Below are 21,846 nucleotides of genomic sequence, written 5' to 3'. Positions count from 1 at the left end.
ATGTCCTTTAGGGAAGGTAATCTGCTGTCCATACTCAGTCTGGCCTACATGTGACTCCAGAACCACAGCTATATGGTTGACTCAAAACTGCCCTCCAAGTGCAATCAGGGATGGTCAATAGAAGCTGGCCAGCCAATGACGCCCATGTCCCACAATGAATTAAAAAAAATGTCCTTGTCCCCTTCTGCCCTTGCAAATGATCACCCAATCTTCAACCACTCTTTCCTCTCCAAACTGGGTTAAGTCATAGAAACATTGAAACATTGAAGATAGGAGCAGGGGGTGGGCATGCAGCCCTTCGAGCCTGCTCTGCCATTCATCACGATCATGGCTGATTGTCCAACTCAATAGCCGAATCCTGCTTCCTCCCCATAACCTTTGATCCCGTTCACCCCAAGTGCTATATCCATCCGCCTCTTAAATACATTCAATGTTTTGGCATCAACTACTTCCTGTGGTAATGAATTCCACAGGTTCACCACTCATTGGGTGAAGAAATGTCTCCTCACCTCCGTCCTAAATGGTCTACCCTGAATCCTCAGACTGTGACCCCTGGTTCTGGACTCCCCCACCATCAGGAGTATCCTCCCTGCATCTACCCTGTCCAGTCCTGTGAGAATTTTATAAGTCTCTATGAGATTCCGTCTCATTCGTCTGAACCCCAGCGAAAACAATCCTATCTTAGTCAATCTCCCCTCAATCCGCATGTTTGGCCCTCACCAATTGTCCGATAATGCACCTGTGAAGTATGCTGGGGATGTCTTACCTCCTTAAAGGTGCCATATGAATGTGTCATGTTGCCTAACCCACAACCGCTGGAACACTCTAATCAGTCCACACCACCCAGCTCTATACACTGAGTCCCTGATGCTCCACTCTGCCCCTCCCCGGGATCATTAATAATAACATCTTTTATTGAAGCGGGTGATCACATTAGACCCCAAGTGGAATAGAAATCCACAGGTGTTAGAACAAAGGGAAACAAATCTGGGCGATGACATAAGCAAAGGAGGGAAACGGTGAGTGAGGAGAGATGAAAAAAAACTATCACTGCTGAAAATAAAAAGAAATGTGGGAAATACACAAAGGCCAGCAAGGGAGAGATAAAAGGTCAAGGAGACATTCTCAACCATTTAACCTAATTTAGAGTCATAGAGGTTTACAGCATGGAAACAGATCCTTCGGCCCAACCTGTCCATGCCGCCCTTTTTTTTAACCCCGAAGCTAATCCCAATTGCCCACGTTTGGCCCATGTCCCTCTATACCCATCTTACCCCTGTAACTGTCTAAATGCTTTTTAAAAGACAAAATTGTACCCGCCTCTACTACTACCTCTGGCAGCTCGTTCCAGACACTCACCACCCTCTGTGTGAAAAAATTGCCCCTCTGGACCCTTTTGTATCTCTCCCCTCTCACCTTAAAACTATGCCCTCTTGTTTTAGACTCCCCTATCTTTGGGAAAATATGTTGACCATCTAACTGATCTATGCCCCTCATTATTTTATAGATCACCCCTAGATCTTCTATGCTCCAGGGAAAAATGTCCTAGTCTATTCAGACTCTCCTTGTAACTCAAACCATCAAGTCCCGGTAGCATACTAGTAATTCTTTTCTGCACTCTTTCTAGTTTAATAATATCCTTTCTATAATTCAGGAAGCTCCCTCACATGTTTGGTTGAATTTAATGTGCTGCTCTCCCCACTAGAAATGCAGGGCACTGGGCAGGGAGTGGGGGGGGGTGTGAGTGGGGCGAGGGGGGGCATATAATGGGTAGAAAGGATCAGGCTGGAGAGCCTGCTGCCTTCCCGACCATCCCCCCCGTTCTGCCAGAGGTGGGAAGGGCTAAGGACAGCCTTTCTGGGCAGAAGCTAGCTGAGATCCTTAGGTGGCCCTCAACCTGTTAGGTGCCAACCTGCCAGTGGTGGGAGGGGGCCACACTCTGCGGGCAAGCCGCCAGGTATACCTGGGTGGGTGACTGGCAGCAAGGGCTGTTCCTGTGGGGAGACTCTCCCCTGCCCTTTACACTGAGCTCCCTCTGCCTCCTTGCCGGGGGTGTGCCTGAGCATTACATTCCGGCCTTGTCGGGTCGGTTTAATCAAATCCATTGCAGGGCAAATTAAACATATGGCACAGGAGGAGGCCATTCAGCCCGTCATATTTGGGTCAGCTGTTAAACAGCCAGCCAGCACAATCCCTCTTTCCAGCTCTTGGTTTGTAGATTTGTGCATTATAGCACTGCATGTCCATATCCAAGTATTTGTGTAAATAATATGAGGATTTCTGCCTCTGCCACCCCTTCAGGAAGAGTTTTCCAAACCCTGCTACCCTCTGGATAGATTTTTCCTCAGCCCACTGCTCTCCAACCGACTCTAAGCTTCCTTCACCACTAATCCTTCAACTAAATCCTTTAAATCTATGTTCCATGGTCATTGATACTGTGCTAAAGGAAATAAAACTTAATCATAGAATCCTACAGTGCAGAAGGAGGCCATTCGGCCCTTCGAGTCTGCACCGACCACAATCCCACCCAGGCTCTATTCCCATAACCCCACATATTTACCCTGCTAATCCCCTGACATTAGGGTCAACTTAGCATGGCCAATCAACCTAACCTGCACATTTTTGGATGGTGGAAACACCTGGCGGAAACCCACACAGACAGGGGGAGAACGTACAAACTCCACACAGTGACCTGAGACCAGAATCGAACCTGGGTCCCTGGCGCTGTGAGGCAGCAGTGCTAACCACTGTGGCACCGTGCTGCCCATGCCAAATCTTCCTATCCACGCTCAACTCCTTATCATTTATTATAAAGTGGCCTAGTGGCATTATCGCTAGACTATTAATCCAGCAACTCAGCTAATGTCCTGGGGACCTGGGTTTGAATCCTGCCATGCAGGTGGTAGAATTTGAATTCAATAAAAGAAAATTGGAATGAAGAATCTACTGATGACCATGAAACCATTGTTGGAAAAACCCACCTGGTTCACTAATGACCTTTAGGGAAGGAAACCTGCTGTCCTTACCCGGTCTGGCCTACATGTGATCCAGAGCCACAGCAATGTCACTTGCCCTGGGGCAACTAGGGATGGGTAATAAATGCCGAGCAGCTAGCAACGCCCATGTCCCATGAATGAATAAAAAAAAATCCTCAGTTAAATCTCCTCTTCAGCCCCCTCGATTCCAAAGACAAAACCCCCGGTTTATGCAACCATCCCTCTTGACTAGAATTCTCCATTCCTGGCCAACTGGTCCATTGTCTGTTAAACCGATAAACATTTGCAGCTGTGTAGTCACTATTCCCACGTAGTCACTATTATAAGGTAGGGAATGTGCTCGCTAATTTACACTCAGCAAGCTTCCAAAGGCAGCAATAAAGTAATGACTGTAATCTGCTTATTATGATGGGGATGCTTGAAGTGCGTCATGTCTTTTTTCTTCCCCTCTCTCAGATTGCATTTTCTTATCTTCCATCAAGTATCTCTCCGACTCGCTGGGTGAAATGTCCAGCTCCAAACATTAATCAGCTTCAGGGAGTGAATCTGAGTGGATCTGCAATGGCGTGTTTCACAACCTTTGTCCTGACGTGACCCCATTTTGAAGGCCCAGACTTTGTACAGCCGTGGGGAATGGAGGTGGACTGGTGTTGGCTTGGGGCTGTGGGGTGGGGATTTGGGGGGGGGGGGGGGGGTTCTTTTAGCTCCTGAGCTTATGGAGGAAGGACTGAACTAAAAAGCTGAAAGTGAGAAAAAAAGAGGACGATAAAATTGATGTATTTTTACCACCGATAATGGTCACACAACTCACAGTTTGTGGCTTTACAGTGTCCTTGTAAATTACTCTTTGACAATGACAGAGACAGGGCTAACTTTATCCAGGAGGACGCATGGGAGAGAGACAGCTCCTTAATCTCCTTCTGGTATTGATTTCATTTACAGGGATTTCTCGTGTTCAATGTCAGATTCCACGACACCCAGTTCTTGTACTCAGAGGATGGGACTTGACAGACACTGGGGAAGAGTTCGTTCTCATTAAGCACGTGCCCTTGCCTCTCAAGCCAATAAGCCAATCCAATCAATTCCCAAACTTCAGCGTGATTTCCTGGTATCATAATGTCATCAGCAAACCGAATCCATTGTTCAAGAAGATTTGGCTTGCAGGCGTTTAATGCTTCTGTTTGGCTCTGCCATCTTGCTTCAGGCTCAACAGGTAGAGCTCTTGCCTCTGAATCCAAAACTGGAGAGTTTTATCATAGAATCCTTACACTTCAGAAGGAGGCCATTCAGCCCATCAAGTCTGTCCTGACCTCAATCCCACCCAGGCCCTATTCCTGTAACCCCACATGTTTACCCTGCTAATCCTCCTGACACGCGCGTCGATTTAGCATGGCCAACCAACCTAACCCGCACAGCTTTGGACTTTTAGTTATGAAGAGGGATTGGATAGACTGGGGTTGTTTTCCTTGGAGCAGAGGAGACTGAGGGGAGACATGATTGAGATGTATAAAATTATGTTAAGGTGAGGGGCAGGAGGTTTAGAGGGGATGTGAGGAAAACCTTTCCCACTCAGAGGGTGGTGGGAGTCTGGAACTCGCTGCCTGAAAGGTTGATGGAGGCAAAGACCCTCGTAACAATTTAAGAAGTGTTTCGAGGTATGGGCGGCACGGTAGCACAGTGGTTAGCACTGTTGCTTCACAGCTCCAGGGACCTGGGTTTGATTCCTGGCTTGGGTCACTGTCTGTGTGGAGTTTGCATGTTCTCCTCATGTCTGCGTGGGTTTCCTCTGGATGCTCTGGTTTCCTCCCACATTCTGAAAGACGTGCTAGTTAGGTGCACTGACCTGAACGGGCACTGGACTGTGGTGACTAGGGGAATTTCACAGTTACTTCATTGCAGTGTTAATATAAGCCTTGCTTGTGACAAATAAATAACCTTTTTTAACTTTAACTTTAAAACTGTGCACTTGCAATGCCAAGGCATGCAAGGCTATGGGCGAAGTGCTGGAAAGTGGGATTAGAGTGATCAGGTGATTTGTCTTTGACCAGCACGGACATGATGGGGTGAAAGGCTTTTTTCTGTGCTGTAGACCTCTATGACTCTATGGGTAGAATTTTCCCATGGGAATCATTGTGCGTGGGACATGGACCATGTAAAGGTCCATTGACCTGGGGTGAGATTTTCCGCCACTGGAGTGAGCACGCCCGAAAAATCCCCCCCCCCTTCCCGCCCCTGCCGACTCTATGATGGATGGGTCCAAGACCTTCTCCAGAGATTTGAGCACACATTATCCAAACAGGAGTGCTGTATTGTTGTAGGTGCCATCTTTGGGATGAGTTGCATCTGGGGAGATTTACTTTCACATTTGCACTGTCTATGGCGTTGAGAGGAAAATCTGTTGTGAGCTTTGCATCTCCCCTGTCACAGCTCTGACTGATTCATGTTCCTCTGAAACCTTCTGCAAAGAATGGAATGGGAGAGTGAACAGAAGGAGAAGATTAACAGTTCTCCATTCTGACTGGAGAGAAGATGGATCCTTTCCATCGAATAGCGATTACGTGGAGCTGACTTCCAGCGAAAGCGGTTGACCAGGTTTCTCCTGTGTTTCCTCCTTCAGGACCGAAAGATGAGAGAGGCAATGGCCTAATGGTATTATCGCTAGACTATTAATCCAGAAACTCAGCTAATCTTCTGGGGACCTGGGTTTGAATCTTGCCAAGGCAGATGCTGGAATTTGAATCTCAATTAAAAAAAATCTGGTATTAGGAATCTAATGATGACCATGACACCATTGTCACTTGTCGGAAAGACCCATCTGGTTCACTAATGTCCTTTAGGGAAAGAGATCTGCCATCTTTACCTGGTCTGGCCTACATGTGACTCCAGAGGCACAGCAATGACTCTCAACTACCCTCCAAGTGACCTAGCCAAGGGCAACCAAGGATGGGCAATAAATGCTGATCAACCATGTCCCATGAATGACTAAAAGAAAAGTACATGTTAACCTGGTAAGGACTGTGTTTGCAGGTTACCCGGGACTAAATAATCAAATGCTCAAGAAAGCAGCTCCAAATTAATCGACATCAAATATAAGGAACATCAATTGTATAGACAGATAGTGACGGTGGTATCATTATTTTTTTCCTTCTCAGGCAATTCTTTGGCCTTGGATCACTCAGTGATCCAAGAATTGGCGAGAGTTCATGATTCCCTTCAGCTTGATGGCAAAAAAATCCCCAAACCGTCCCCTCTGTTAGACTCAGACCCATGAGTGTTCTCCATCATTCAGTTGATCATTGTTGATCAGCATCTGAAAGGGGAAGCAATGGTACAGTGACATTGTCACTGGACTCGTAATCCAGTGACCCAGAGTAATGTTCTGAGGGACCTGGGTTCGAATCCCACGACGGCAGTTGTTGAAATTTGAATTCAATAAAAATCTGGAATTAAAAGTCTAATGAGGACCACGAAACGATTGTTGTAAGAACCCATTTAGTTCACTAACATCCTGCAAGGAAGGAAATCTAAAGTTTATTTATTAGTGTCACAAGTAGGCTTACATTAACATTGCAATGAAGTTACTGTGAAAATCCCCTAGTCGCCACACTCCGGCATCTGTTCGGGTACACTGGGCCAATGCACCTAACCAGCACGTCTTTCAGACTGTGGGAGGAAATCGGAACACGCGGAGGAAATCCTCGCAGACAGGGGGAAACCATGCAGACTCTGCACAGACAGTGACCCAAACTGTGAATTGAACCACTGTGCCACCAAGCCACCCCATGGGGGTAGCAGAGTGGGGCGCTGCTAATTTGGTTACCATTGTTGCGAGAAGCAAGACCTCTCTTGTGTGATTGTCTGCCGAGATCTGGTGGTGGCTTTGGAGCTTAATTGAGTATTGTGTGTTAAATGAATTGATAAGAACACTTTGAGCTTTGTTGGAATATTGTAGGAGAGGATGGAATTAGATTTCCAACAGAAGTCCACACAGGGCCATCAGTCTCCTGGGAGTTTGAGGAAAACTTGATTCCTTGAAAGCAGACACACATGAGGATATTTTTTATTATTAGCTCAATATCTTATTCAGAACAGATACCTGAGCAGTATTGCTGTGAGGTGGGGAAGTGGCCTGCTGGCTTAACTATCTTTCTATTTGATTTCCTTCACAGATTCTGAAAGTTCCTCAGCATCATACAAAGGCAGATAAGTTGAGGTTCCTTATGTCTGCCCGCTTTCTCTTCTTTCTACGTTTGGTACTTTTAAACTGCTGGACCTGAACCAACAGAATTGATGCTGTGACTCGGGCGAGCTATGGCAAACATAGAAACATAGAAACTAGGAGCAGGAGTAGACAATTCTGTCCTTTGAGCCTGCTCTGCCATTCAATATGATCGTGGCAGGTCCTCTGTCTCAATGCCATACTCCCGCTTTCTCCCCATGCCCCTTCATGGAGTATGGTAGCGTGCCCCTTTAAGGGGTGAACTCTCCGTGGGTCATGTGATCCAGTTGGCCAATCGGGCTGGAGTTCCAGGGACCGAGCGCAGGGTTTCTCTGGTTGTTAGGAGTTCAGTGTCGTGGAGTGTGGTAACCTTTTCATCACTCTCTGCAAATAGTTATCTCAATGAACCATTTATTAGTTAATCTAACTGGTGATCGCCTGTTGTTCAAGTTATGTCCTGGCTAAAGGACTGGTCCAGGAGGGAGGGCTTTATTTTCATAGACCAATGGGAGGTTTTCAGGAGAGGATGGCACCTGTACAAGAGGGAGGGGTCACAACTAAGTTGGAAGGGCACAAATATCCTGGCTGGGAGCTTTGCTAATGCAGTCCGGGGGGGTTTAAACTAGTATGGCAGGGGGGTGGGGATCAAACTATTAGGTCTATAAGTGTGGTGGCTGGGGACGAGCTTGGGGCTGGGACAAGGCTGGCAAAGAAGAAGAGCACTCTGGGGGAGGACGACCTCACTGAGCCTGGGGGTCTGGAGTGCTTATACTTCAATGCAAGGAGCGTAGCAGGTAAAACAGACGAACTTGGGGCCTTAATGCGCACGAGGAATTTGGATGTGGTTGCGGTGACAGAGACTTGGTTGAAAGAGGGACAGGACTGGCAGCTGAATATTCCAGGGTACAAGTGTTTTAGGCGAGACAGAGGAGGGGCCAAAAGAGGTGGGGGAGTAGCGGTATTGGTTGGAGAGCATATTACAGCGGTGCAGAGGGAGGACAATTCGGAGGAGTCGTGTAGCGAGTCACTCTGGGTGGAGCTTAGAAACAGGAAAGGCGCAGTCACTATGTTGGGGGTGTACTACAGGCCCCCCAACAGCCCAAGGGAAGTGGAAGAATGGATATGTCAGGAGATACTGGATAGGTGCAGGAAATATAGGGTTGTTGTAGTGGGAGACTTCAATTTCCCTGGTATAGACTGGAAATCGCTGAGGGCAGGGACTCTGGATGGGGAGGAATTTGTAAAATGTGTACAGGAGGGTTCGTTGGAACAATATGTGGACAGCCCGACTAGAGAGGGGGCTATACTGGACCTGGTACTGGGGAATGAGCCCGGTCAGGTTTTCAAAGTTTTGGTTGGGGAACATGTGGCAAATAGTGACCACAATTCTGTTAGCTTTAGGATAGTGATGGAAAAGGATGAGTGGTGTCCCAAGGGTAAGGTGTTGGATTGGGGGAAGGCTAACTTTATTGGGATCAGGCAGAAATTGGCAGCTCTTGATTGGGAGAGGCTGTTTGAGGGTAAATCCACATCTGGTATGTGGCAGTCTTTTAAGGAACGGTTGTTAGGGCTACAGGACAAGCATGTGCCTGTAAAAAAGAAGGATAGGAAGGGTAGGATTAGAGAACCGTGGATAACCAGGGAAATTGAGGGACTGGTCAAAAGGAAAAGAGAGGCGTATGTTAGGTCCAATCAGCTAAAAACGGAGGGAGCTCTGGAGGAGTACAATGAAAGTAGGAAAATACTCAAACGGGGAATTAGAAGAGCAAAAAGGGGTCACGAAATGTTCTTGGCAGACAGGATTAAGGAGAATCCCAAGGCATTTTATTCATACGTTAGGAACAAAAGGGTTGTTAGGGAAAAAATCGGACCTCTCAGGGACAAAAGTGGGGACTTATGCTTGGAGCCCAAAGAGGTAGGGGAGATCCTAAATGAATACTTTGCGTCGGTATTCACAAAGGAGAGGGATGTGTTGACTGGGAGTGTCTCGGAGGGGAGTGTTGAACCGTTGGAGAAAATCTCCATTACAAAGGAGGAAGTGTTAGGTTTGTTAGAGAATATAAAGACTGACAAATCCCCAGGGCCTGATGGAATCTATCCAAGGCTGCTCAGGGAGACAAGAGGTGAAATCGTTGGGCCTCTGACGCAAATCTTTGTCTCGTCACTGGACACAGGTGAGGGCCCAGAGGATTGGAGGATAGCCAATGTGGTCCCGTTATTTAAGAAGGGTAGGAAGGATAACCCGGGTAATTATAGGCCGGTGAGCTTGACGTCCGTGGTGGGGAAGTTGTTGGAGAAGATTCTTAAAGATAGGATGTATGCGCATTTAGAAAGGAATAAACTCATTAACGATAGTCAACATGGTTTTGTGAGAGGGAGGTCATGCCTCACTAACCTGGTGGTGTTTTTTGAAGAAGTGACCAAAATGGTTGACGAAGGAAGGGGCGTGGATGTTGTCTATATGGACTTTAGTAAAGCGTTTGACAAAGTCCCTCATGGTAGGCTAGTGAAAAAGGTTGGATCCCATGGGTTAAAGGGGGAGGTGGCTAGATGGGTGGAGAACTGGCTTGGTCATAGAAGACAGAGGGTGGTAGTGGAAGGGTCTTTTTCCGGCTGGAGGCCTGTGACTAGTGGTGTACCGCAGGGCTCTGTATTGGGACCTCTGCTTTTTGTGATTTATATAAATGATCTGGAAGAAGGAGTAACTGGGGTGATCAGTAAGTTTGCGGACGACACAAAACTGGCAGGACTTGCAGATAGTGAGGAACATTGTCAGAGGCTACAGAAGGATATAGATAGGCTGGAAATTTGGGCAAGGAAATGGCAGATGGAGTTCAATCCTGATAAATGCGAAGTGATGCATTTTGGTGGGAATAATGTAGGGAGGAGCTACACGATAAATGGAAGAACCATAAAGGGTGTAGAGACGCAGAGGGACCTGGGTGTGCAAGTCCACAGATCTTTGAAGGTGACGTCACAGGTGGAGAAGGTGGTGAAGAAGGCATATGGCATGCTTGCCTTTATAGGACGGGGCATAGAGTATAAAAGTTGGGGTCTGATGTTGCAGATGTATAGAACGTTGGTTCGGCCGCATTTGGAATACTGCGTCCAGTTCTGGTCGCCACACTACCAGAAGGACGTGGAGGCTTTGGAGAGAGTACAGAGGAGGTTTACCAGGATGTTGCCTGGTATGGAGGGGCTTGGTTATGAGGAGAAATTGGGGAAACTGGGGTTGTTCTCCTTGGAAAGACGGAGGATGAGGGGAGACTTAATAGAGGTGTATAAAATTATGAAAGGCATAGATAGGGTGAACGGTGGGAAGCTTTTCCCCGGGTCGGTGGTGACGTTCACGAGGGGTCATAGGTTCAAGGTGAAGGGGGGAGGTTTAACACAGATATCAGAAGGACATATTTCACACAGAGGGTCGTGGGGGCCTGGAATGTGTTGCCGGGCAAGGTGGTGGAGGCGGACACACTGGGAACGTTTAAGACTTATCTAGACAGCTATATGAACGGAGTGGGAATGGAGGGATACAAAAGAGTGGTCTAGTTTGGATCAGGGAGCGGCGCGGGCTAATTGTTCCTTGTTTCTCGTTTCAAGGCTTCATTCTATGATCATCTTGCTGGTGCCAGTACAGAGCGAGACTGCGGATAGTTGGGAACCTGTCTCGGGGGCAGGGAATTCATATGGTGTTCGTGGAAGTGGAAATGACTAGGGTTAGGAAGCATTTTCCGATCAGGGCCATTGTGATCTCCTGGACTCGTTTCGATCGCCTCAGGGGGTCGGAGAGGAATTTCGCAGATTTTTTTTTCCCCATATTGGCCCTGGGGTTTTCACTCTGGGTTTTCGCCTCTCCCTGGAGATCACATGGTCTGGAATGGGGAGGTGGGGGTGAGTTAATAGGTTGTAATGAACAAAGCATCGTAGTTGTGAGGGACAGCTCGGTGGATAGGATATTGGTATGTAGATAGGCTGGGAAATTGGGCGGGGATCCTGGATTCAGGATTCAATCCTGGACCGGGGAGCGGCGCGGGCTTAGAGGGCCGAAGGGCCTGTTCCTGTGCTGTATTGTTCTTTGTCTTTGTCTTATTACATTTGATGACAAGGACCAATCAGAGTGCCTTCATACTGCCAAAGAAATCGGGAGAGCACTCGTGTGGAAATCGTTTGAAGCAAATTAACAAAGAACAAAGAACAAAGAACAATACAGCACAGGAACAGGCCTTTCGGCCCTCCAAGCCCGTGCCGCTCCCCGGTCCAGGATTGAATCCTGAATCCAGGATCCCCGCCCAATTTTCCAGCCTATCTTCATACTAATATCCTATCCACCGAGCTGTCCCTCACAGCTATGATGCTTTGTTCATCACAACCTATTAACTCACCCCTACCCCCCCATTCCAGACCATGTGATCTCCAGGGACAGGCGAAAACCCAGAGTGAAAATCCCAGGGCCAATATGGGGAAAAAAAAATCTGGGAAATTCCTCTCCGACCCCCTGAGGCGATCGAAACGAGTCCAGGAGATCACACTGGCCCTGATCGGAAAATGCTTCCCAACCCTATTCATTTCCACTTCCACGAACACCATATGAATTCCCTGCCCCCGAGACAGGTTCCCAACTATCCGCAGTCTCGCTCTGTACTGGCACCAGCAAGATGATCATAGAATGAAGCCTTGAAATGAGAAACAAAGAACAATTAGCCCGCGCTGCTCCTTGCTCCAAACTAGACCACTCTTTTGTATCCCTCCATTCCCACTCCGTTCATATAGCTGTCTAGATAAGTCTTAAACGTTCCCAGTGTGTCCGCCTCCACCACCTTGCCCGGCAACACATTCCAGGCCCCCACGACCCTCTGTGTGAAATATGTCCTTCTGATATCTGTGTTAAACCTCCCCCCTTCACCTTGAACCTATGACCCCTCGTGAACGTCACCACCGACCCGGGGAAAAGCTTCCCACCGTTCACCCTATCTATGCCTTTCATAATTTTATACACCTCTATTAAGTCTTCCCTCATCCTCCGTCTTTCCAAGGAGAACAACCCCAGTTTCCCCAATCTCTCCTCATAACCAAGCCCCTCCATACCAGGCAACATCCTGGTAAACCTCCTCTGTACTCTCTCCAAAGCCTCCACGTCCTTCTGGTAGTGTGGCGACCAGAACTGGACGCAGTACTCCAAATGCGGCCGAACCAACGTTCTATACATCTGCAACATCAGACCCTAACTTTTATACTCTATGCCCCGTCCTATAAAGGCAAGCATGCCATATGCCTTCTTCACCACCTTCTCCACCTGTGACGTCACCTTCAAAGATCTGTGGACTTGCACACCCAGGTCCCTCTGCGTCTCTACACCCTTTATGGTTCTTCCATTTATCGTGTAGCTCCTCCCTACATTATTCCCACCAAAATGCATCACTTCGCATTTATCAGGATTGAACTCCATCTGCCATTTCTTTGCCCAAATTTCCAGCCTATCTATATCCACCTGTAGCCTCTGACAATGTTCCTCACTATCTGCAAGTCCTGCCAGTTTTGTGTCGTCCGCAAACTTACTGATCACCCCAGTTACTCCTTCTTCCAGATCATTTATATAAATCACAAAAAGCAGAGGTCCCAATACAGAGCCCTGCGGTACACCACTAGTCACAGGCCTCCAGCCGGAAAAAGACCCTTCCACTACCACCCTCTGTCTTCTATGACCAAGCCAGTTCTCCACCCATCTAGCCACCTCCCCCTTTATCCCATGAGATCCAACCTTTTTCACTAGCCAACCATGAGGGACTTTGTCAAACGCTTTACTAAAGTCCATATAGACAACATCCACGGCCCTTCCTTCGTCAACCATTTTGGTCACTTCTTCAAAAAACACCACCAGGTTAGTGAGGCATGACCTCCCTCTCACAAAACCATGCTGACTATCGTTAATGAGTTTATTCCTTTCTAAATGCGCATACATCCTATCTCTAAGAATCTTCTCCAACAACTTCCCCACCACGGACGTCAAGCTCACCGGCCTATAATTACCCGAGTTATCCTTCCTACCCTTCTTAAATAACGGGACCACATCGGCTATCCTCCAATCCTCTGGGACCTCACCTGCGTCCAGTGACGAGACAAAGATTTGCAAAGACAAAGTAGGCAGACTACCATCCTGGAGTCCTGTTCGCCCCCACAGAATCGCCTGTCTGTGCCTCTGACTGATGCATCCCCCACCACTATCGCTCTCCTAACCCCTCTCTTCCCTTTCCGGGCCACAGAGCCTGACTGTGTGCCAGTGACCTGGTCACTGTGTCTTACCCCAGGAGAGGCACACTCCTCCACACTATCTAAAACAATATACCTGTTTTGGAGTGGGACAACCACAGGTGACCCCTCTTCTAACTGTTCACTCCCCTCCCCTCTCACACCTGTCACCAAGCCCTTCCTATTTTGAGAGACCACCACTGGAGTCCTCCCTTGTACTTTACCCTTCTGCCCTTTACTCCTCCTAACCGTGACCCACGTGTCTTCCTCCCGATGCCCCGGTATAACTATTTGCCTATAACTCCTGTCAATTTTTCTCCCATTTTCCCTGACTAGACTAAGGTCAGCGATCTGCAGCTCCAGTTCCCTGACACGGTCCCTCAAGAGCTGCAGTTCCACGCACCTGGCACATATGTGAACCTCTGGGAAGCTAGGTGTTTGCAGGAACTCCCACATCCCACATCGGAAGCACTGAACTGGCCGATCACTCATACCTGCCCTTATCCTTTATAGGGTTGTGTAAAAAATAACCAGCCTTGCCTCGCCCTTTCAGCCTAAGCCCTGTGAGCCAAAGCCCTTATAGTTCACACTCTGCTTCCCACACACTCAAGCCCTGTGAGCCAAAGCCCTTATAGTTCATACTCTGCTTCCCACACACTCAAGCCCTGTGAGCCAAAGCCCTTATAGTTCATACTCTGCTTCCCACACACTCAAGCCCTGTGAGCCAAAGCCCTTATAGTTCACACTCTGCTTCCCACACACTCAAGCCCTGTGAGCCAAAGCCCTTATAGTTCACACTCTGCTTCCCACTCACTCCACTGCCCGCTCCCGACGCTGCCCGCTGTATAGTGCAGCCGGCTTATTATGCTCCCGTCGAACCCCCCAGGTAACTGCCTTTTATACTAAGACTCAACCTCCCAGAATCCCCTTCAGCTGACCTCACTTCCTCAATTCAAAACCCTGAAAAAAGCCCGTGAAATATACTAGGAATACCCTTAAGTGAATAAATGAATAATTAAATTACTTCTTTGCTTACTCTCAGCACTCCTGCTAAGATTCTCTCCCCCAGTCTCACTCCAGTCAATCAAAGAGGTCGAACCCCCCAGGTAACTGCCTTTTATACTAAGCCTCTTTTAGTTCAATTTAGTTCAAAAATTAGTTCAAAAAACTCCACCTCCAGTGCCAAAATCCAGCTTTTTGTAAACTGGAATCATTCGACCCAAACATGGAGCAGCTGGGCTGAATGACAAATGCCTACATTATTTCTGTAAGGCCAATGAAATTGTGGGGGAAGAAAAGCGGGGTTGTGGGGGTTACCCTACTAATGGACTGTGGGACTTGAACTTATAACCTGATAAGGACTCTGACTTCCCCAGATGCCCCCGGCTCTAAAACGTTCGAGGAGTTTGTAGAATTTGGTAAGGGACATTATCACCCAAAGCCTTTGGTGATAAAGTCCATTCAACAACATGAGCCCCGGACAGAGAATCATGGTGTTCATAGCATGCCTCAGACAAACTGCTGAACAGCGCGAGTTTAGGCCTGCACTCAATGACATGTTGAGAGACAGGCTGGTCTGCGGTGTTAACAACATGGCCATACAAAAAAGATTATTAACAGAAGCAGAAATTACTTCAAATAAGTCATTAGCAATCTCCCAGGCTATGGAAAGTACTGAGAGTGTGCAGGCAGAGAGAACCATCAGATTTGGCAGGAAGCCACTGGTGGTAGGGTGCCAAAGTTGAGGATATGGATAGTAATGAGCAAAGAAGGTTGGAGCAAAAGAGAGTGCAGAAACATAGGGAATATGGTCTGCAGATCAGGAGTTGAGAAGAATTCTACCAGTGTGGGGGAGATTACCCCCCAGGAATCGTGTAAATTCGGGGATGCTGTGTGATTTGCCTGCAATAGGAAGGGGCACATTAGGAACAAATGCAAAATTAAGCAAAACCTACAGGGAGCCAAGAAGAAAAAAGCTGCGACTCCAGTATCTAATGTTGAGAATAGCCCTGAAGACGGATTTGAAATATACAGATTGAACAACATTAAGGTGGGCAAGATGGTCCCAATTATAATTGTATTGATGGTGAACGATCAGCCACTCAGAACAGAGGCGAAGGCTGCAGTTGTTGGAGAACAAACGTATCATTATCTACAGGGTGGGGTCCAGTCCTTGAAGTTAAAAAATGACCAGGCTAGCCATGTATTTTGGGGAACCTTTCAGGATCTTGGGAACAACAACAATGCCCGTAAGCTACCGCCACCAGTCAGCTCAACCGCCTCTAATAGTAATGTGGGGAATGGGGGAGTCAAGGGTCAAGCCTGATGGGCCAAGATTGGCTTCACCAAAACAGGTTAAATTGGTTTGAAATATTCAAAACTAACAAAGGAGATTTTGATGACAACTTAAAGAAAATACCAAGAGGCATTCCAAGATGAGTTATGCCAAACACAGGGGGCAAAGATTTATGTGGACCCTGAGGCCACACCCAAGTTTTACAGAACCTGACCAGTACTCTGTTCCTTATATGAGAAGTTTGAATCAGAACTCCAGAAGAAATAGGCATCACCAAGCATGTGCAATTTTCAGAGTGGGCGGCTCTCATCGTGCCAGTGCTCAAGCCTGATAGAACTATCAGGATATAATAAGAACATAAGAACATAAGAACTAGGAGCAGGAATAGGCCATCTGGCCCCTCGTGCCTGCCCTGCCATTCAATAAGATCATGGCTGATCTTTTCGTGGACTCAGCTCCACTTACCCGCCCGTTCACCATAACCCTTAGTTCCTTTACTGTTCAAAAATTTATCTATCCTTGCCTTAAAAACATTCAATGAGGTAGCCTCAACTGCTTCACTGGGCAGGGAATTCCACAGATTCACAACCCTTTGTGGAAGACGTTCCTCTTTAACTCAGTCCTAAATCTGCTTCCCCTTATTTTGAGGCTATGCCCCCTAGTTCTAGTTTCACCCACCAGTGGAAACAACTTCCTTGCTTCTATCTTATCTATTCCCTTCATAATCTTATATGTTTCTATAAGATCTCCCCTCATTCTTCTGAATTCCAATGAGTGTAGCCCCAGTCTACTCGGTCTCTCCTCATAAACCAACCCTCTCAACTCCGGAATCAACCTAGTGAATCTCCTCTGCACCCCCTCCTGTGCCAGTATATCCTTTCTCAAGTAAGGAGACCAAAACTGTACACAGTACTCCAGTGTGGCCTCACCAGCACCTTATACAGGGGCAACAGAACCTCGCTGTTTTTAATCTCCATCCCTCTAGCAATAAAGGACAAAATTTCATTTGGCTTCTTAATTACCTGCTGCACCTGCAAACCAAGTCCTTGAGATTCCTGCACAAGGACACCCAGGTCCCTCTGCACAGCAGCATGCTGCAATTTTTTACCATTTAAATAATGATCCATTTTGCTGTTATTCCTACCAAAATGGATGACCTCACATTTATTAACATTGTACTCCATCTGCCAGACCCTCGCCCACTCACTTAGACTATCCATATCCCTTTGCAGACTTTCAGCGTCCTCTGCACACTTTGCTCTGCCATTCACCTTAGTGTCATCTGCGAGGTGTGCAGGGACTACTAATTAACCATGAATCAGGTGGCTAAATTAGACTGATATTTGAACTGAAGATTATTATGCCAAATTAGCAGGAGGTTTAATGTACTCTAAACTCAATGTGAGCCATGCGAATCAACAATTAGAATTAGATGAGACATCTAAAGAATTTATGAGTATAAATATGCACAGCGGCTTATACCAGTATACTTGGCTACCCCTCGGAGTTTCATCAGCGCGTGTTATTTTCCAGCACAAGATGGAAAGTTTACTACACGACCTTAGGCCTGTCTATCTAGATAGAAATATAGAAACATATAAACTAGAAGCAGGAGTAGGCCATTCAGCCCTTTGAGTCTGGTCCGCCATTCACTTTGATCATGGCTGGTCATTGAATTCAATATCCTGATCCCCCCTTTCTCTTGATCCCTTTAGCCCCAAGAATTATATCTAATTTCTTCCTGAAATCACACAGTGTTTGGCCTCAACTACATTCTGTGGCAGTGAATTCTACACATTCACCACCCTCTGGGTGAAGAAATTTCTCCTCACCTCAGTTCTAAAAGGTTTACCCCTTATCCTCAAACTATGACCCTCGTTCTGGACTCCCCCACCATTGGGAACATTCTTTCTGAATCTACCCTGTCTAACCCTGTTAGAATGTTATAAGTTTCCATGCGATTCCCCCTCACTCTTCTAAACTCCAGTGAATATAAATCTAACTGACATAGTCTCTCCTCATATGACAGACCTGCCATCCCAGGAATTAGCCTGGTAAACCTTCGCTGTACTCCCTCTATAGCAAGGACATCCTTCCTCAGATAAGGACATGAAAACTGCACACAATACTCCAGGTGTGGCCTCACCCACGCCCTATACAATTGCAGCAAAACATCCCTATCCCTATACTCCAATCCTCTCGCTATGAAGGCCAACATACCATTTGCCTTCTTTACCGCATGCTGTATCTGCGTGCTTGATTTCAGCGACTGATAATGGGCTGATTGCAGGAGCATCCAAAGAGAAACAAGTTGCAAATCTCAAAAAAGTTGTTAAAAGATTTAAGCAGGCTTGAAAGAAAAATGCACGTTCCAAGCTCATGAAGTTTTTAAAAATTCTTTTTACGGGATGTGGGCGTCGCTGGCTGAGCCCAGCATTTATTGCCCCATCCTGAACTGCCCTCCATTTCAGAGGGCATTTGAGAGTCAACCACATTGCTGTGGCTCTGGAGTCACATGTAGGCCAGACCTGGCAAAGATGGCAGATTTCCTTTCCTAAAGTGTATCCTATTAGTGTACCAGATGGGCTTTTACGATAATCGACAACCTACCTTGCATTAAGTTGATCTTTCTCTATACCCTAGCTATGACTGTAACACTATATTCTGCACTTTCTCATTTCCTTCTCTATGAATAGTATGCTTTGTCTGTATAGCGCAAGAAACAATACTTTTCACTGTATACTAATACACATGACAATAATAAATCAAATGGTTTCATGGTCATCAGTAGACTTTTAATCCCAGATTTTATTGAATTCAATATTCACTGTTTGCCTTGGCAGGATTTGAACCCAGGACCCCAGATCTTGCTCTGGAATATTCTCTCATAAGTAACATACATAGGGTTTAAAGTTGATGCTCAAGGACTGTATCCTATAGAAGAGAAAGTAAAAACAATCAAGAAAGCACCAGATCCTAAAGATGTATTTGAGTTGAAATCTTTTTCAGAATGGTGAATTATTATGGCGGATTTATTACTAATCTTTCCACAGTGTTGGCACCCCTACACACACTGCTCAAGAAGCAACAGAGGTGGTATTGCAGAGAGTTTCAGAAAGAAGCCTTTGAAAAGGTTAAACTGGCATTGCAATCATCCAGTACCTCAGTTCATTTTGATCCCTCAAAATAGGCAATTCTTACCTGTGATGCATCTCCATATGGAATTCTCTATGAATGGTATGCTTTGCTTGCATAGCATGCAAGAAACAATACTTTTCATTGCATTCTAAATCACGATAATAATAAGTCAAATCAAATATAGGCGACCCCTAATTTCAAAACAGAGCCCCCTCGTTCTGGACTCACCCACAAGAGGAAAAAACCTATCCATGTCCACGTTGTCAAGACCTTTCCTGATCTTATATACTTCAATCAAACCACCGCTCACTCTTCTAAACTCCATATCCTAACAACTTGCTGAGTAAAATAAATTTTCCTCATGCTTGTCAATTATCTTAAATGACTGCCCTTTAGCTACCGTTAATGCAATCATAAAAACAAGTTAATTGGCACTGGTGAGCTGACATCACAGAAATGAAGATATTGGAAATTGCTGCATCAGTGGAAAGAAAGATCTTGAATCAATTATTGAACTTATTCAGCAAAGAGAAGGCTATTATCGACAAGTGGGAATATAGGAACATTGGACTTGGGAGCAGGAGTAGGCCATTCAGCCCTTTGAGACTGCTCTGCCATTCTTTTGATTTTTTTTGATTTGATTTAGTATTGTCACATGTATTAACATACAGTGACAAATATTGTTTCTTGCGCGCTATACAGACAAAGCATACCGTTCATAGAGAAGGAAATGAGAGAGTGCAGAATGTAGTGTTACAGTCATAGCTAGGGTGTAGAGAAAGATCAACTTAATGTGAACTAAGTCCATTCAAAAGTCTGATGGCAGCAGGGAAGAAGCTGTTCCTGAGTCTTAGAAATCTTAGAAACCCTACAGTGCAGAAAGAGGCCATTCGGCCCATCGAGTCTGCACCGACCACAATCCCACCCAGGCCCTACCCCCATATCCCTACATATTTACCCCCTAATCCCTCTAACCTGCGCATCCCAGGACACTAAGGGCAATTTTAGCTTGGCCAATCAACCTAACCCGCACATCTTTGGAGTGAGGGAGGAAACCGGAGCACCCGGAGGAAACCCACGCAGACACGAGGAGAATGTGCAAACTCCACACAGACAGTGACCCAAGCCGGGAATCGAACCCAGGTCCCTGGAGCTGTGAAGCAGCAGTGCTAACCACTGTGCTACCGTGCCGCCCGAGTCGGTTGGTATGTGACCTCAGACTTTTGCATCTTTTTCCCAACGGAAGAAGGTGGAAGAGAGAATGTTCGGGGTGCGTGATTATGACTCATCAGGTATGGTCTCAGCTCCATTTTGCCATCTGCCCGCCCCCTTGACTCCCTTATCTATCAAATAGCTGTCTAACCCAAACAAAAAAAGAAAATACTGGAAAACTCAGCAGGTCTGACAGCATCTGAGGAGAAAGAACAGAGCTGATGTTTTGAGTCTGGATGACCCTTCATCATCACCATACCACTCACCGTCCTGACGTGGAACTATGTTGCCGTTCCTTCACGGTCACTGGGTCAAAATCCTGGAACACCCTCTCTAAAAGCACTGTGGATGTACCTAAACCACACAGACTGCAGTGGCTTCATGGACTCCATAGATTTCATAGAATCTGCAGTGTAGAAGAAGGCCATTTGGCCCATCAAGCCTACACCAACAACAATCCCACCCAGGTCCTACCCTCCTAGTCCCCCTGGCACTAAGGGGCAATTTATCATGGCCAATCAGCCTAACCTGCACATCTTTGGAGTGTGGGAGGAAACCAGAGCACTCGGGGGAAACCCACGCAGACACGGGGAGAATGTGCAGACTTCTCACAGACAGTCACCCGAGGCCGGAATTGAACCCGGGTCCCTGGCGCCGTGAGGCAGCAGTGCTAACCACCGTGCCACCCCTTCCACCGCGCCACCCCTACATTCACCATCGCTCACCACCACCTTCTCAAGAGCAATTAGGGATGGGCAATAAAAGCTGGCCCAGCCATTGGTGTTCACAACAATATGGAGCAAAAGCAGAAAAACAGGATTTAGCCTCAGATGAGCCAAATTGAATGGCACAAAAGGCCCAAGCAGCTGAATGGCCCCTTGTTTTCCTAATGTTTCAGTGCCACTACTCAGGAGTTTTCTCTTTGTAAGGTATATTTAGATTCCAATCTCTGACATCTCAGTTGGAAGAATTTACAGGACTCCTTCCCAGTTGATCTAAGCATCTGAAACACACACTCAACATGTCAGCGAACACCCTCCATTTATTTCTCTAATCAGTGGATTATTCAGTGCTTGACCTGAGTCAAAGAAAACTGCGCAGATCTCAACAGCCATGACCGCGAAGCATGTCCTCTAACTCTCAGGAGTCTCCTCCAAGGAATTCACGTTGAGCTGTAAGAGTGCAGACTGGGCAGGCTGGGTGGGCAAGTCTCCAGGGGCTGTGCACTCATTTTGAAATGTGGTGCTGCAGCTGCACACAAGCTACAGGTTGTCGGGAGCGGGATTCTGTCCTCTTGACAGGTTGTGGCATCAGTCACACAAGCGGCGGGCGCACAGCCACTCAGGTGCAATGTCTGGTTGCTTGGACCTGGAAGAATGCTGCCACCATGTGAAGTCGCAGTGTCCTGTCAAGCTACTGCTGCCCGAGAAGGCAAAGAAATGTCTTGCTGTAGTAACCCGGGCAACTGACATTTGCTTTGTGCACCGGCGCTCTCTTGATTGGTGAACGGAGGGGTTTCCTGTATGGGCTGCTGCAGCACATCCTTCACCTCCTTGTTTGTGACACGGATACGCCTGTCCTGTTGCCGTCCGGTGGCGGAGGTCCCCGGTGAAGGTCCCTCTGTTGAGGACACCTCCCCTTAACAGCAGGGACCTGGGGTTGAGGGTGCTGCATGCAGCAATCCCATACAATCATGGGTTGCGGTGGCTCATGGGCTCCCTAAAGGCCTGGCCTTTTTG

This window comes from Mustelus asterias, chromosome 1, assembly GCF_964213995.1.
Source record: "Mustelus asterias chromosome 1, sMusAst1.hap1.1, whole genome shotgun sequence".
NCBI lineage: Eukaryota > Metazoa > Chordata > Chondrichthyes > Carcharhiniformes > Triakidae > Mustelus > Mustelus asterias.
Note: the sequence above shows the minus strand (reverse complement) of the source record.